The following is a 16,139-nucleotide window of genomic DNA, read 5'->3' as shown; positions in this document are numbered from 1 at the left end:
AGATCCAAACAATCTTTTCCAATAACTCAAGCCTTTCCAATATAAATGCATCGGTTAATGTGAAATCTTTGTACACAACTGTTATGTTCAGAATAACTCAACTGTATGCTGTAAGTTCAAACTGTTGTAACCTTGATCTCTTTAATTAACTCGAGACTGCCTTTTATACCTGCTTGCCCAGGGTGTGCAGGTGACCCTTGGGTCTCCCACAGGTGCGCCCCCTGGTGGCAAGTCTTACACATTGGTAAAGTTTACATACATAACAACAAGTAAATTGAATGAATAAATACACGTTGCTTTCTCCTGTTTAATCCACTTAATACCCGGCCATCTCACATCTGCTGTAATTGTAGTACACTGTTCAAATTTAGAGTTCAAACCAGCCAACAACGCAGGCAAGCTTTTCAAATAGACTTCAAGCCAAGTTACCAACTACTGTTGCTTCTTTTTCACAGAAATGTTGTGGAATTAACCATTCTATCTATTTAAAAGAAGAATTCCAAATGTTTAAAGTGTCGGTAAGCAGAATACATGTGAGTGAATGCACCTCCACCAGTGCCGAGAACTGTTTGGAAAGGCCACAGTGCAGGAGGTGGACTGCAGGCAGACTGTAGCTAGAGCTGCCAGAAAACGTTGAACACCTCCATTTTATAAGGCCCTTCTCCAGAAAGACCAACTGCCATAATAAATGAAACCCTTGATTTTACTGAGCACCACATCCACCAGGGTTCATGCAGGCGGATGTAACGCTGGGCCAAAGGCGGGGACTCGGACAGGTGACATCGTCCTGTCTCAGCGCGGCTATCGTCCTGAAGGGAGGGCAGACGCAAGAAGAGCTCACCCAGATAGTCCGAGCAAACCCTGGCGCAAGCCCCAACAGAGCAGAGACCTGCCATAACCAGGTCCCACCCAAAAGTAAGGAGCCGTCCATTCTGCAAGCAGATATAAAAGCCAGTTTAAAAAGAGGCAGCTCGTGCAGAGCACGGAGTGCAGCAGCATAGGGTGGCATGCATGAGTTTGGTAAGTGGGTGAGTTTTAAGGGTTATTCTCTTTAAATCATTTGGAGGCTGGAGTAAATAGTTAGTGGCAATTGCCAGTAGCTTCTAAGTAAGTAGCAGTTTAATTTAAAGGGGAAAAGTTAAATAGCTGGGAATCTTTCAGGCTTAGGCAGAGAAAAACAAGGTACATGGAGTGCAGCAGCAAAGAGTGGTATTCGTGAGTTTGGTAAATGGGTGAGTTTTAAAGGCAAGTGGAGGTGGCAGGTGCTGTTTTGTCTTGTTTTTCCTACCAGTGCTGACACTAGAGCAGCTGATAAGGAGTGCAAGAGTAGGAGACGGAGGCCCAGAGACCAGCCCAACCAGCTGCAGACAAAGATAGAGGGGTGCGAAATTGAGAGGTGACGTCACAGCAAAGCTGGTAAGTGGTTGGCTGTTCGGCTGGTAAGTATAACTCTCTTTTAGAATGGTTTAATTGGCAGTGAACTACTAAGTAGCTGTTTGGTGTTTAAGTAAATTTTAGTAAGTAAATTAATTTAAGGGTTAAGTCATGGCAGGAGAGCTCGGACCCATGTCATGCTCCTCCTGTGCTATGTGGGAAATAACTACTATGTGTGCAGGAAGTGTGTCCAGCTGCAGCTCCTGACAGACCGCAAGACAGCACTGGAGCTGCGGATGGACTCACTCTGGAGCATGCGTGATGCTGAGAATGTTGTGGATAGCACATTTAGTGAGTTGGTCACACCGCAGGTAAGGGTTAGAACAGACAGTGAATGGGTGACCAAGAGACAAGGCAAGAGCAGGAAGGTAGCGCAGGAATCCCCTGCGGTCATTGCCCTCCAAAACAGATATACAGTTTTGGATACTGTTGGGGGAGATGACTTACCAGGGGAAGGCACCAGCAGCCAGGTTCATGGCACCATGGGTGGCTCTGCTGCACAGAATGGCGGGAAAAAAAGTGGGAGAGCCATAGTGATAGGGGACTCTATTGTAAGGGGAATAGATAGGAGTTTCTGCGGTCGCAACCGAGACTCCAGGATGTATTGTTGCCTCCCTGGTGCAAGGATCAAGGATGTCTCGGAGTGGCTGCAGAGCATTCTGGAGAGGGAGGGTGAACAGCCAGTTGTCGTGGTACATGTAGGTACCAACGATATAGGTAAGAAGCGGGAAGAGGTCCTAAAAGCTGAATTTAGGCAGCTAGGAGTTAAATTAAAAAGTAGGACCTCAAAGGTAGTAATCTCTGGATTGCTACCAGTGCCACATGCCAATCAGAGTAGAGGGAGCAGGATAGTTAGAATAAATACATGGCTTGAGCAGTGGTGTAAGAGGGAGGGATTCAAATTCCTGGGACATTGGAACCAGTTCTGGGGCAAGTGGGACCTGTACAAAAGGGACGGTTTGCACTTGGGCAGGACTGGAACTGATGTCCTGGGGGTAATATTGGCTAATGCAGTTCGGGAGTGTTGAAACTAATATGGCAGGGGGATGGGAACCTATGCAGCGAGATAGGGCGAAGTAATATGGAGTCAGAAACAGATGGTCGAAAGGTAAAAAGCAATAGTGGAAGGTCGAATAAACAAAGGCAAGAAACAAAAAAGGCCACACTACATCATAATTCTAAAAGGACAAAGGGTGTTAAAAAAACAAGCCTGAAGGCTTTGTGTCTTAATGCAAGGAGTATCCGTAATAACATAGAGAAACATAGAAACATAGAAAATAGGTGCAGGAGTAGGCCATTCGGCCCTTCGAGCCTGCACCGCCATTCAATGAGTTCATGGCTGAACATGCAACTTCAGTACCCCATTCCTGCTTTCTCACCATACCCCTTGATTCCCCTAGTAGTAAGGACTTCATCTAACTTCTTTTTGAATATATTTAGTGAATTGGCCTCAACAACTTTCTGTGGTAGAGAATTCCACAGGTTCACCACTCTCTGGGTGAAGAATTTCCTCCTCATCTCGGTCCTAAATGGCTTCCCCCTTATCCTTAGACTGTGTCCCCTGGTTCTGGACTTCCCCAACATTGGGAACATTCTTCCTGCATCTAACCTGTCTAACCCCGTCAGAATTTTAAACGTTTCTATGAGGTCCCCTCTCATTCTTCTGAACTCCAGTGAATACAAGCCCAGTTGATCCAGTCTTTCTTGATAGGTCAGTTCCGCCATCCCGGGAATCAGTCTGGTGAACCTTCGCTGCACTCCCTCAATAGCAAGAATGTCCTTCCTCAGGTTAGGAGATCAAAACTTTACACAATACTCCAGGTGTGGCCTCACCAAGGCCCTGTACAATTGTAGCAACACCTCCCTGCCCTTGTACTCAATTCCCCTCGCTATGAAGGCCAACATGCCATTTGCTTTCTTAACCGCCTGCTGTACCTGCATGTCAACCTTCAATGACTGATGTACCATGACACCCAGGTCTCTTTGCACCTGCCCTGTCCTAATCTGTCACCATTCAGATAATAGTCTGTCTCTCTGTTTTTACCACCAAAGTGGATAACCTCACATTTATCCACATTATACTTCATCTGCCATGCATTTGCCCACTCACCTAACCTATCCAAGTCGCTCTGCAGCCTCATAGAATCCTCCTTGCAGCTCACACTGCCACCCAACTTAGTGTCATCCGCAAATTTGGAGATACTACATTTAATCCCCTCGTCTAAATCATTAATGTACAGTGTAAACAGCTGGGGCCCCAGCACAGAACCTTGCGGTACCCCACTAGTCACTGCCTGCCATTCTGAAAAGTCCCCATTTACTCCTACTCTTTGCTTCCTGTCTGACAACCAGTTCTCAATCCATGTCAGCACACTACCCCCAATCCCATGTGCTTTAACTTTGCACATTAATCTCTTGTGTGGGACCTTGTCGAAAGCCTTCTGAAAGTCCAAATATACCACATCAACTGGTTCTCCCTTGTCCACTCTACTGGAAACATCCTCAAAAAATTCCAGAAGATTTGTCAAGCATGATTTCCCTTTCACAAATCCATGCTGACTTGGACCTATCATATTACCTCTTTCCAAATGCACTGCTATGACATCCTTAATAATTGATTCCATCATTTTACCCACTACCGATGTCAGGCTGACCGGTCTGTAATTCCCTGTTTTCTCTCTCCCTCCTTTTTTAAAAAGTGGGGTTACATTGGCTACCCTCCACTCCATAGGAACTGATCCAGAGTCTATGGATTGTTGGAAAATGACTGTCAATGCATCCACTATTTCCAAGGCCACCTCCTTAAGTACTCTGGGATGCAGTCCATCAGGCCCTGGGGATTTATCGGCCTAAAATCCCATCAATTTCCCCAACACAATTTCCCGACTAATAAGGATTTCCCTCAGTTCCTCCTCCTTACTAGACCCTCCGACCCCTTTTATATCCGGAAGGTTGTTTGTGTCCTCCTCAGTGAATACCGAACCAAAGTACTTGTTCAATTGGTCCGCCATTTCTTTGTTCCCCGTTATGACTTCCCCTGATTCTGACTGCAGAGGACCTACGTTTGTCTTTACTAACCTTTTTCTCTTTATATATCTATAGAAACTTTTGCAATCCGTCTTAATGTTCCCTGCAAGCTTCTTCTCATACTCCATTTTCCCTGCCCTAATCAAACCCTTTGTCCTCCTCTGCTGAGTTCTAAATTTCTCCCAGTCCCCGGGTTCGCTGCTATTTCTGGCCAATTTGTATGCCACTTCCTTGGCTTTAATGCTATCCCTGATTTCCCTTGATAGCCACGGTTGAGCCACCTTCCCTTTTTTATTTTTACGACAGACAGGAATGTACAATTGTTGTAGTTCATCCATGCGGTCTCTAAATGTCTGCCATTGCCCATCCACAGTCAACCCCTTCAGTATCATTCGCCAATCTATCCTAGCCAATTCACGCCTCATACCTTCAAAGTTACCCTTCTTTAAGTTCTGGACCATGGTCTCTGCATTAACTGTTTCATTCTCCATCCTAATGCAGAATTCCACCATATTATGGTCACTCTTCCCCAAGGGGCCTCGCACAACGAGATTGCTAATTAATCCTCTCTCATTACCCAGTCTAAGATGGCCTCCCCCCTAGTTGGTTCCTCGACATATTGGTCTAAAAAACCATCCCTTATGCACTCCAGGAAATCCTCCTCTACCGTATTGCTTCCAGTTTGGTTAACCCAATCTATGTGCATATTAAAGTCACCCATTATAACTGCTGCACCTTTATTGCACGCACCCCTAATTTCATGTTTGATGCCCTCCCCAACATCACTACTACTGTTTGGAGGTCTGTACACAACTCCCACTAACGTTTTTTGTCCTTTGGTATTCTGCAGCTCTACCCATATAGATTCCACATCATCCAAGCTAATGTCCTTCCGAACTATTGCCTTAATTTGCTCCTTAACCAGCAATGCTACCCCACCTCCTTTTCCTTTTATTCTATCTTTCCTGAATGTTGAATACCCCTGGATGTTGAGTTCCCAGCCCTGATTATCCTGGAGCCACGTCTCCGTAATCCCATGGTGGATGAATTAACTGTGCAAATAGATGTTAACAGATATGATGTGATTGGGATTACAAAGACGTGGCTCCAGGATGATCAGGGCTGGGAACTCAACATCCAAGGGTATTCAACATTCAGGAAGGATAGAATAAAAGGAAAAGGAGGTGGGGTAGCATTGCTGGTTAAAGAGGAGATTAATGCAATAGTAAGGAAGGATATTAGCTTGGATGATGTGGAATCTATATGGGTAGAGCTGCAGAACACCAAAGGGCAAAAAACGATAGTGGGAGTTGTGTACAGACCTCCAAACAGTAGTAGTGATGTTGGGGTGGGCATCAAACAGGAAATTAGGGGTGCATGCAATAAAGGTGCAGCAGTTATCATGGGTGACTTTAATATGCATATAGATTGGGCTAACCAAACTGGAAGCAATACGGTGGAGGAGGATTTCCTGGAGTGCATAAGGGATGGTTTTCTAGACCAATATGTCGATGAACCAACGAGGGGGAGGCCATCTTAGACTGGGTGTTGTGTAATGAGAGAGGTTTAATTAGCAATCTCATTGTGCGGGGCCCCTTGGGGAAGAGTGACCATAATATGGTGGAATTCTACATTAGGATGAAGAATGAAACAGTTAATTCAGAGACCATAGTCCAGAACTTAAAGAAGGGTAACTTTGAAGGTATGAGGTGTGAATTGGCTAGGATAGATTGGTGAATGATACTTAAGGGGTTGACTGTGGATGGGTAATGGCAGACATTTAGAGACCGCATGGATGAACGACAACAATTGTACATCCCTGTCTGGCGTAAAAGGTGGCTCAACCGTGGCTATCAAGGGAAATCAGGGATAATATTAAAGCCAAGGAAGTGGCATACAAATTGGCCAGAAATAGCAGCGAACCCGGGGACTGGGAGAAATTTAGAACTCAGCAGAGGAGGACAAAGGGTTTGATTAGGGCAGGGAAAATAGAGTACGAGAGGAAGCTTGCAGGGAACATTAAAACGGACTGCAAAAGCTTCTATAGATATGTAAAGAGAAAAAGGTTATTAAAGACAAACGTAGGTCCCTTGCAGTCAGAATCAGGGGAAGTCATAACGGGGAACAAAGAAATGGCAGACCAATTGAACAAGTACTTTGGTTCGGTATTCACTAAGGAGGACACAAACAACCTTCCGGATATAAAAGGGGTCAGAGGGTCTAGTAAGAAGGAGGAACTGAGGGAAATCCTTATTAGTCGGGAAATTGTGTTGGGATTGAAGGCCGATAAATCCCCAGGGCCTGATGGACTGCATCCCAGAGTACTGAAGGAGGTGGCCTTGGAAATAGAAGATGCATTGACAGTCATTTTCCAACAATCCATAGACTCTGGATCATTCCTATGGAGTGGAGGGTAGCCAATGTAACCCCACTTTTTAAAAAAGGAGGGAGAGAGAAAACAGGGAATTATAGACCGGTCAGCCTAACATCGGTAGTGGCTAAAATTATGGAATCAATTATTAAGGATGTCATAGCAGCACATTTGAAAAGAGGTGACATGATAGAGCCAAGTCAGCATGGATTTGTGAAAGTGAAATCATGCTTGACAAATCTCCTGGAATTTTTTGAGGATGTTTCCAGTAGAGTGGACAAGGGAGAACCAGTTGATGTGGTGTATTTGGACTTTCAGAAGGCTTTCGACAAGGTCCCACACAAGAGATTAATGTGCAAAGTTAAAGCACATGGGATTGGGGGTAGTGTGCTGACGTGGATTGAGAATTGGTTGGCAGACAGGAAGCAAAGAGTAGGAGTAAATAGGTACTTTTCAGAATGGCAGGCAGTGACTAGTGGGGTACCGCAAGGTTCTGTGTTGGGGCCCCAGCTGTTTACATTGTACATTAATGGTTTAGATGAGGGGATTAAATGTAGTATCTCCAAATTAGCGGATGACACTAAGTTGGGTGGCAGTGTGAGCCGCGAGGAGGATGCTATGAGGTTGCAGAGTAACTTGGATAGGTTAGGTGAGTGGGCAAATGCATGGCAGATGAAGTATAATGTGGATAAATGTGAGGTTATCCACTTTGGTGGTAAAAACAGAGAGACAGACTATTATCTGAATGGTAACAGATTAGGAAAAGGGGAGGTGCAACGAGACCTGGGTGTCATGGTACATCAGTCATCGAAGGTTGGCATGCAGGTACAGCAGGTGGTTAAGAAAGCAAATGGCATGTTGGCCTTCATAGCGAGGGGATTTGAGTACAGGGGCAGGGAGGTGTTACTACAGTTGTACAGGGCCTTGGTGAGGCCACACCTGGAGTATTGTGTACCATTTTGGTCTCCTAACTTGAGGAAGGACATTCTTTATATTGAGGGAGTGCAGCGAAGGTTCACCAGACTGATTCCCGGGATGGCGGGACTGACATATCAAGAAAGACTGGATCAACGGGGCTTGTATTCACTGGAGTTCAGAAGAATGAGAGGGGATCTCATAGAAACGTTTAAAATTCTGACGGGTTTAGACAGGTGAGATGCAGGAAGAATGTTCCCAATGTTGGGGAAGTCCAGAACCAGGGGTCACAATCTAAGGATAAGTGGTAAGCCATTTAGGACCGAGATGAGGAGAAACTTCTTCACCCAGAGAGTGGTGAACCTGTGGAATTCTGTACCACAGAAAGTTGTTGAGGCCAATTCACTAAATATATTCAAAAAGGAGTTAGATGAAGTCCTTACTACTAGGGGGATCAAGGGGTATGGCGAGAAAGCAGGAATGGGGTACTGAAGTTGCATGTTCAGCCATGAACTCATTGAATGGCGGTGCAGGCTCGAAGGGCCGAATGGCCTACTCCTGCACCTATTTTCTATGTTTCCATGTTTCTATGTTTCTCTATTCCAATAGCACCCCAGCTCTGCCAAAAAGATCACAGTCGTTCAAGGCCCTCATGTTTAATTCCTCTTGGTTTTTGTGGGAAAGGGAATGCTCTCGTTGGTAGCTTGGTTCAATGTATCTTTTAAACGTTCTCCCCTGGAAGCAGAATTGAGGGGCAGTGTGTTTTTCTGTTTGTTTAATCCGCTGACTTACAATCAGATATTCCAAATCTATTCAGATAAACCAACTCCGGGAGTACTCCATGACAGATTTACATTGAGGATAAGCCATCAACAGCAGAAATGCAGCACTGCTGTGTCAGCCTTTGCTCACTCTCACCTCAGAGTCAAAAAGTTGGGGGTTCAAGACCCGCTGCAAAGATTTTAGCACACAATCTAGGCTGACACTTCAGTGCAGTGCCAAGGTTAAAAGGATAGAGCCACATTCCCTCCCATTTAGCAATGTGAATTGCGCGACTCTGGCATTGATTTGGAGTGGCGGCAGAAAGAAACGGAAATGGAGGAGTTAGGTCCCGGGTATCCATTTGAGCACTAATCCCCTCAGACCATTTTCATAATGTAAAACTATCTTAACCTCACTCTGGTGGTGAATTGGCAAAGAGCTGGTCTGATTCCTGGAAATGTAATGCCAAAATGTCCACTGATCCCGAATAATGGTGAAATTCCTAACTTTTAACTAGTTCACATTGTTGTGCAGTGGGGAACTGTAACACTGCAGAGACACAACAGATTTGCAAAGAGAGATCAGTTCAAAAGAAAGTAACTAAAACGTCAAATGTAACCCTGGCAGCTTCAAACTAAAGTTTGCCTGTCGGATTGGCAAGCAGCTAACACATTTATTTTGCACACTGTATTGAATTGCAGCACTTCAACTGATTTGTTGAACCTGCTTGACAACCCCTTTTGGGGTGAGAAAAAGAAATGGCAGCTTGTCAGAAGTGGCTGCCCAAGAGATTGCATCATTTGTGTTAAACCTCCTGCTAAAATGCCTCAGCAGAAAATGTGGATGTGGCAGCATATGTAGGGGGAAGGATGAGAAAGGGAGTTTTGGAATGTGTCTGATGGGGTGGGGGGGGGGGACAAAAATAATCACAATCTACTTTTTTTTTAAAAAGAGAACTTTTGGATAAAATCCAAATGTGTGTTATAGTGGTACATAACAACAGGTGTGGTTTACACTCGTGGACAAAAGAACGGAAACTGCGGGCTATAATTGGCTGTTTTTTGAGTCACTGTGACTAACCTTTCATTCAAAGAAGCAGTGTTCTGTTTCAACACAGACGGACACTTTGAGCACGAACACTGGATAATATCACCACGGCTTTGTGTGCAGAATGTTTTAGCAAGTAGAGGCTTGTTTCAATGCTTGCTAAAAAAGCTTGCAAATATCATTAGATGGTGGATTAAAGTCAGCCAGGTGGGTCTAACTGTAGGAGTTCATGGCCCACACAAATCCTGTTGAAGGGGCGAGTGAAGTGTTAGGAAGCAGCAGTAAGGAAAATAATATAAACAAACCTAAATTGTCACTCATGGCAACTAAATGTGAATTCAATCTGTGAGGGAGGAGAAAAGGTCAGACTTGAGGTCCCTCCAAAACCGTATACAGCTCACCTTGCTTTACACCAGAACTGATTCTTGTTCCCTTTCCAATTTGTTTTTTAGTACCTGGTGTTTTAGCAATGGACAGAAAGTTCCTGTCAGATGCAGCTCCTGCATTACTGTGAACAGCCATCCTAAAGTGGACACTTTTAAACTATTGACCAAGCATAGTTCATCTCTCAGCCCTTCCCTTCCTCCCACGGCGTGCAGGACTTTTAAAAACCAAGCTAGATGTCACCTACCCACTGCTTTTTGACAAAATCTAGGCCGACACTCTAGTGCACTACTGAGGGAGTGCTGCACTGTCGGCGGTGCCTTCTTTTGGATGAGACGTTAAACCGACGCTCTGTAAACCTTCCCAGGTGGACATAAAAGATTCCATAGCACTATTTCAAAGAAGAGCAGAAGAGTGTCCTGGCTAATGTTTATCCCTCAACCAACACCTAAAAACAGATTATCTGGTCATTAACACATTACTGTTTGTGGGAGCTTGCTGTGTGTAAATATGTTGCTGTGTTTCCTACATTACAACAGTATTTCAAAAGTATTTCATTAGCTATAAAACGATTTGGGTCATCCCAAGGTCATGAAAGGTGCTATATAAATTCAAGTCTTTATTTATCATCTAATTGTTTAATTACTGTTTTCAGCCTTGGTTGCATTATCTTGGCACTATAGGCTTTAAGGTTTACCAAGAAAAAAAATGAAAGAAATTAACAGCAGCAAGGAACATTGGGTGAAGGAGCTTCTGCAAAACCCCAAGTGAGTTCCATTTTGAGGACTGCAAGAACTTGGGAATTTATAGCCGTGAAGGGAAGCTTCTGAGAGGTGATCTTTATAGAGGTATTCAAGATTGCAAATGGTATAGAAAAGGCAAGTCTGGAAGGTTCAATTAAATTGCAAGAGTAGGACACGGTGCCATGGATATAAACTAACACGAGGCAAATTTAGGGCTGATAGATTCTGGATGGATGAGTCAAGATGGGCTGATTGGCTTTCCTCATCCATAGAGTATCCTGCGATCTTGTCCACCAATAGATTATTTGTCCTGAAAGTGCCGGAGTTACCCCAAACCACCCCAACTTCTGTCAAGATGGCCACACTTATAATTGAGCATTTCATTCCCATTTTAAATGCTATACAGGTAATTGTAGGAAGTATTTTATAATGTGTAATGTGTTGTTAGGGAATGACCATTTCTTCAATTACGGTAATTACCAGAGTCATAAAAAGTTGCACTGAGAATACATTGCACACTTTTCAAATAACGCTGTATTGATCACCCACCCAAATCAGCACTCCTAGTAATGTTTTAAGTTTGATGTTCCTTTAAGATTCTTTATGATCAAGGATGTGTTTATACTACGTCACCATTTACACTATGGTTGCCACTTCAAAACCAATGCCACAGTTGTGGTTTAAACCCAGGGTCAGGACCTGACCTGACTTTGAAGAGAAGCACTGCGACATCCTTGGGAGTGGTTGCTCTCACATCACTTCGGTTTGACACCTCAAGGAGCCAGACTGCTTGGGCAGTTTTAAACCTGCGTGCGGCTAACTGAAACATTTAGATAGCACAGACACTGCATCCATTAAACATTTACATTTGAGCGACTGGGAGAGGAGCTCTGTGCATGTGTCTTCTGATGGCATGAGCCTGGTCACAGCTCATACATCATCAAGGCTGAAAAAAGTAAAAGGAAATCTGTGGTTGGGAAAATGTTGGAGTCCATTATTAAAGAAGCAGTAGCAGGACATTTGGAAAAGCAAAATTCAGTCAGGCAGAGTCAGCGTGGATTTATGAAGGGGAAGTCATGTTTGACAAATTTGCTAGAATTCTTTGAGGATGTAACCAACAGGGTGGATAAAGGGGAACCAGTGGATGTGGTGTATTTGCACTTCCAGAAGGCATTTGACAAGGTGCTACGTAAAAGGTTACTGCACAAGGTAAAAGTTCACGGGGTTGGGGGTAAGATATTAGCATGGATAGAGGATTGGCTAACTAACAGAGAACAGAGAGTCGGGATAAATGGTTCATTCTCGGGTTGGCAATCAGTAACAAGTGGGGTGCTGCAGGGATCAGTGCTGGGACCCCAACTATTTACAATCTATATTAACGACTTGGAAGAAGGGACAGAGTGTAACGTAGCCAAGTTTGCCGACGATACAAAGATGGGAGGAAAAGCAACGTGTGAGGAGGACACACAAAATCTGCAAAAGGACATAGGCAGGCTAAGTGAGTGGGCAAAAATTTGGCAGATGGAGCATAATGTTGGAAAGTGTGAGGTCAGGCAGTTTGGCAGAAAAAAAATCAAAGAGCAAGTTATTATTTAAATGGAGAAAGATTGCAAAGTGCTGCAGTACACAGCAGGACCTGGGGGTACTTGTGCATGAAACACAAAAGAATAGTATGCAGGTACAGCAAGTGATCAGGAAGGCCAATAGAATTTTGGCCTTTATTGCAAAGGGGATGGAGTATAAAAGCAGGGAAGACTTGTTACAGCTGGAAAGGGTATTGGTGAGGCCACATCTGTAATACTGCGTGCAGTTTTGGTTTCCATATTTATGAAAGGCAGTACTTGCTTTGGAGGCAGTTCTGAGAAGGTTCACTAGGTTGATTCTGGAGATGAGGGGATTGACTTGAGGAAAGGTTGAGTAGGTTGGGCCTCTACTCATTGGAATTCAGAAGAATGAGAGGTGATCTTATCGAAACGTGTAAGATTATGAGGGGGCTTGACAAGGTGTATGCAGAGAGGATGTTTCCGCTGATAGGGGAGACTAGAACTAGAGAGCATGATCTTAGAATAAGGGGCTGCCCATTTAAAACTGAGATGAGGAGAAATTTCCTCTCTCAGAGGGTTGTAAATCTGTGGAATTCACCGCCTCAGAGAGCTCTGGAAGCTGAGACATTGAATAAATTTAAGACAGAAATAGACAGTTTCTTAAATGATAAGGGAATAAGGGGTTATGGGGAGCGGGCAGGGAAGTGGACCTGAGTCCATGATCGGATCAGCCATGATCGTATTAAATAGCGGACCTGGCTTGAGGGGCCGATGGCCTTCTCCTGCTCCTATTTCTTATGTTCTTATGAAATATAAGATGGTAAACCGAGAAGTAATTGTTAGGTGACAACAAGTTTGGGTTTTCGAAGGCTGCAGATTGTAGGAGGCAGCGAACGACCGAGAGAGGAACTATATTGGGTCAGTGGTTTTAAAACACCCCAGTTGTGGGATGGCTGTTCCTGGCACAGGAACTGCATCTGACAGAAACATTCTGTCCGCATCTAATGTACCAAGCACCGAAGAGAAAAGCACAAGAAAACAACAATTGGTTCTCATAAAAACCCCAGGTGTTGTCTTGGTGTAACCAATACTGCAGCTACCAGTCTAAATGCAGCGCAAGATTTTAAAAGAAAAATAAATAACTTTACTTGAAGTATTAAAACGAAATTATATACAGCCTCTACGAACAAACTTCCTCTTCAATCTCCTTCAGCATGCTGGCTGGGGCAGTCTGCCTCAAACTGGTTGCCTAACTGATTGTTAAGGGAATGTCTCTAAACTACATACTCAAACCGATATGAAACACTGCAGAGTGGCTCCATCTAATTGCACCCTTTTTCCGATGGAGCTGTTTAATGGTGGGAGGCCCCAAAGCCTCCCTCGGACTCCTCCACCTCACGATTTGAGCAGTCTCTCAGGATTTGACACGGAGGCTTTAGCTACTGTACACGCTCCACTTCGGTGCCTTTTGTCTTCCGCTGGGATTCCCTGCGGCAGAAAACGTTTGCTGACTGGTATGGGCAAGCGTCCCCAGTGAGAGGCTCTGTATTCAGGAACTACTGCGTGGGGTGCCCAACATCGGCCCTAGCAGCATGTCCATTCTGTAGCCAGAAGGAACATTTTTCTCCACACCTAGATGCAGTGCCAGAGGCTGCATCCCCTATTTCACTTTCTGATGGGTCTGCTCTTTCATTTTTGAATGCAGCTCCCCCCCCCCTCCCCGCCATTGTTTCTCTTTAGTCACAGGTTGAGAAGGTCAGATTATCTTCCGATGGCTCTTCTTCTGGGCCTGGCAAAATCTGCCGTGCAGAAGTCCAAGATGCACAAAATCACCGGACAGGGTCTTTCCAACTGTTTGCCTACAACTGGACCGTTACCACTCGCCTCACTGACCACATTAATTTGACCCATGGTGTCCCTTAAAGCTTCTCATGACCAATGAGCATGGTAGGGTATTACTTGATGGATGTGACTTTCCAAATTGTCATTTAAATTTACCGACATACATTTTTGATTCGAACAGGCCATCTGTTTCTCGTTATTAGTGGTGCCAGCCTCTTGGGGGAGTGGGGGGAGGGGAGGGGGAGCGGTGCCTGTAGTTGTCCTGGTGGCACTGGCTTCCATCAAAGCCACCTGATCAACCTCAACAAAACAGACCAATTTCTGAAGTAAAGGAACTCGATAAGTGCTCACTGTATCATTACACTCCTGAATTTACAACATTATATTTTTTGTGCTCCTCAAGGTGAAGTCGGTGTGCTGTTTAATGGAACATCATCCGCTGTATATCCAATGACAGTAGTCCTCACACATCAATCCCTCTATACTGTACGGAAGGGATATCCAAGCTTTTTATCTTAATGTGTTCATTTTGTGTGCATCATGGATGGAAAAGGGGACCTGTAAATAAACGTGTAAATCCATTCCCGTGAATCTGTATATATGTCAAGCTGCTGATACGAACAGATCTCGGTGTTCCAATTTAGGGTTAATCCATCTATAGGGCAATTGCAATAATAACATTCTCAGCTCTGCCCTGTTGCACCCCAGTTACCCTGCTCCATGTGCTGTGGGAACTGTGTTCCGCCTGCAACCAGTCTCTCGGCCTGCTTGAAGTCAAATGATCATTTTAAATATATTGTTTTGAACGTGTGTATGCTTACACAGGGAAAAAAGCAGAAGCAACAGATTAAGCATAGCATCTCCCGGCTGACAGTACTGTATAATTCCATCATTGTTGCTAATCTGTCCTAGAGGTAGGGACTCAATATAAATGAGCAAACTTTTATGTTGATAATGAGATAGAAAAATATCCACCAGCATTTCACCTAGTCACTCGTGTTAGAAACATAGAAATTTACAGCGCAGAATTTCGGCCCACCATGTCCGCGCCGACCGACAAAGAGCCACACGGATCTCGGTCAACAGCCTTGAAGGTTACATATAAAACCTATGAACAATGAACAATGGCAGAAAGGTAAAGAGCACCCGGCCCAACCAGTCCGCCCCATGCAACTGCGATACCCCTTGTATCGCAACATTTTACACTCCACCCCACCCGGAGCCATGCGATCTCCCAGGAGATGCAAACAGATAAAAACCCAGGCCAATTGGGGAAAAAAATCTGGGAAAATTCCTCTCCTGCCCATCCAGGTGATCGAAACTAATCCAGGAGACCACTCTAGCCATATTAGATTCCCTGAAGTACTTACCATCATATTTGCGCCAGCCAATAAGAGATTATCCTACTTACCAGCTCTAGGTCCATAACCCTGCAGGTTACAACACTCCAAGTGCCCATCCAAGCACCTTTCAAATGTTGCGAGGGTTTCTGCCTCTACCACCTTTCCAGGAAGTGAGTTCCAGACTCCTACAACCCTTTGCATGAAGACACTTCCCCTCAAATCACCTCTAAACCTTCCACCAACTACCTTAAACCTATGCCCCCTCGTAATTGACCCCTGCACCAAGGGAAATATGCCCTTGCTATCCACTATATCCAGGCCTCTCAAAATGTTATACACCTCAATGGGGTCTCCCCTCAGCCTCCTCTGTTCCAAGGAGAACAAACCCAGCATATTCAATCTGTCCTCATAACTAAGATTCTCCATTCAAGGCAGCATCCTCGTAAATCTCCTCTGCACCCTCTCCAGTGCAATCACGGTGACCAGAACTGCACGCAGTATTCCAGTTGTGGCCTAAAAAGAGGCATCTCATGCAGAGCACGGAGTGCAACAGCATAGAGTGGCATTCGTGAGTTTGGTAAGTGGGTGAGTTCGGGCAAGCGGGGGTGGCAGGTGCTGTTTTGTCTTGTTTTTCCTACCAGTGCTGACACTAGAGCAGCTGATAAGGAGTGCGAGAGTAGGAGACGGAGGCCCAGAGACCAGCCCAACCAGTTGCAGACGAAGATAG

General features: G+C 44.7%; 1 long non-coding RNA gene across 1 annotated transcript; it reads left to right on the top strand.

Moving 5' to 3' along the window:
* Nucleotides 1-1,028: 1,028 nt before the first annotated feature.
* LOC139279401 (uncharacterized) lies at nt 1,029-14,633 on the top strand. Its single transcript, XR_011596470.1, has 3 exons — nt 1,029-1,416; nt 10,596-10,707; nt 14,473-14,633. It is a non-coding gene; the product is annotated as an uncharacterized lncRNA (long non-coding RNA).
* Nucleotides 14,634-16,139: the final 1,506 nt, after the last annotated feature.

Source organism: Pristiophorus japonicus, chromosome 1 (genome assembly GCF_044704955.1).
Source record: "Pristiophorus japonicus isolate sPriJap1 chromosome 1, sPriJap1.hap1, whole genome shotgun sequence".
Classification (NCBI taxonomy): Eukaryota; Metazoa; Chordata; class Chondrichthyes; family Pristiophoridae; genus Pristiophorus; species Pristiophorus japonicus.
This window is presented reverse-complemented; position numbering and strand designations above follow the sequence as displayed.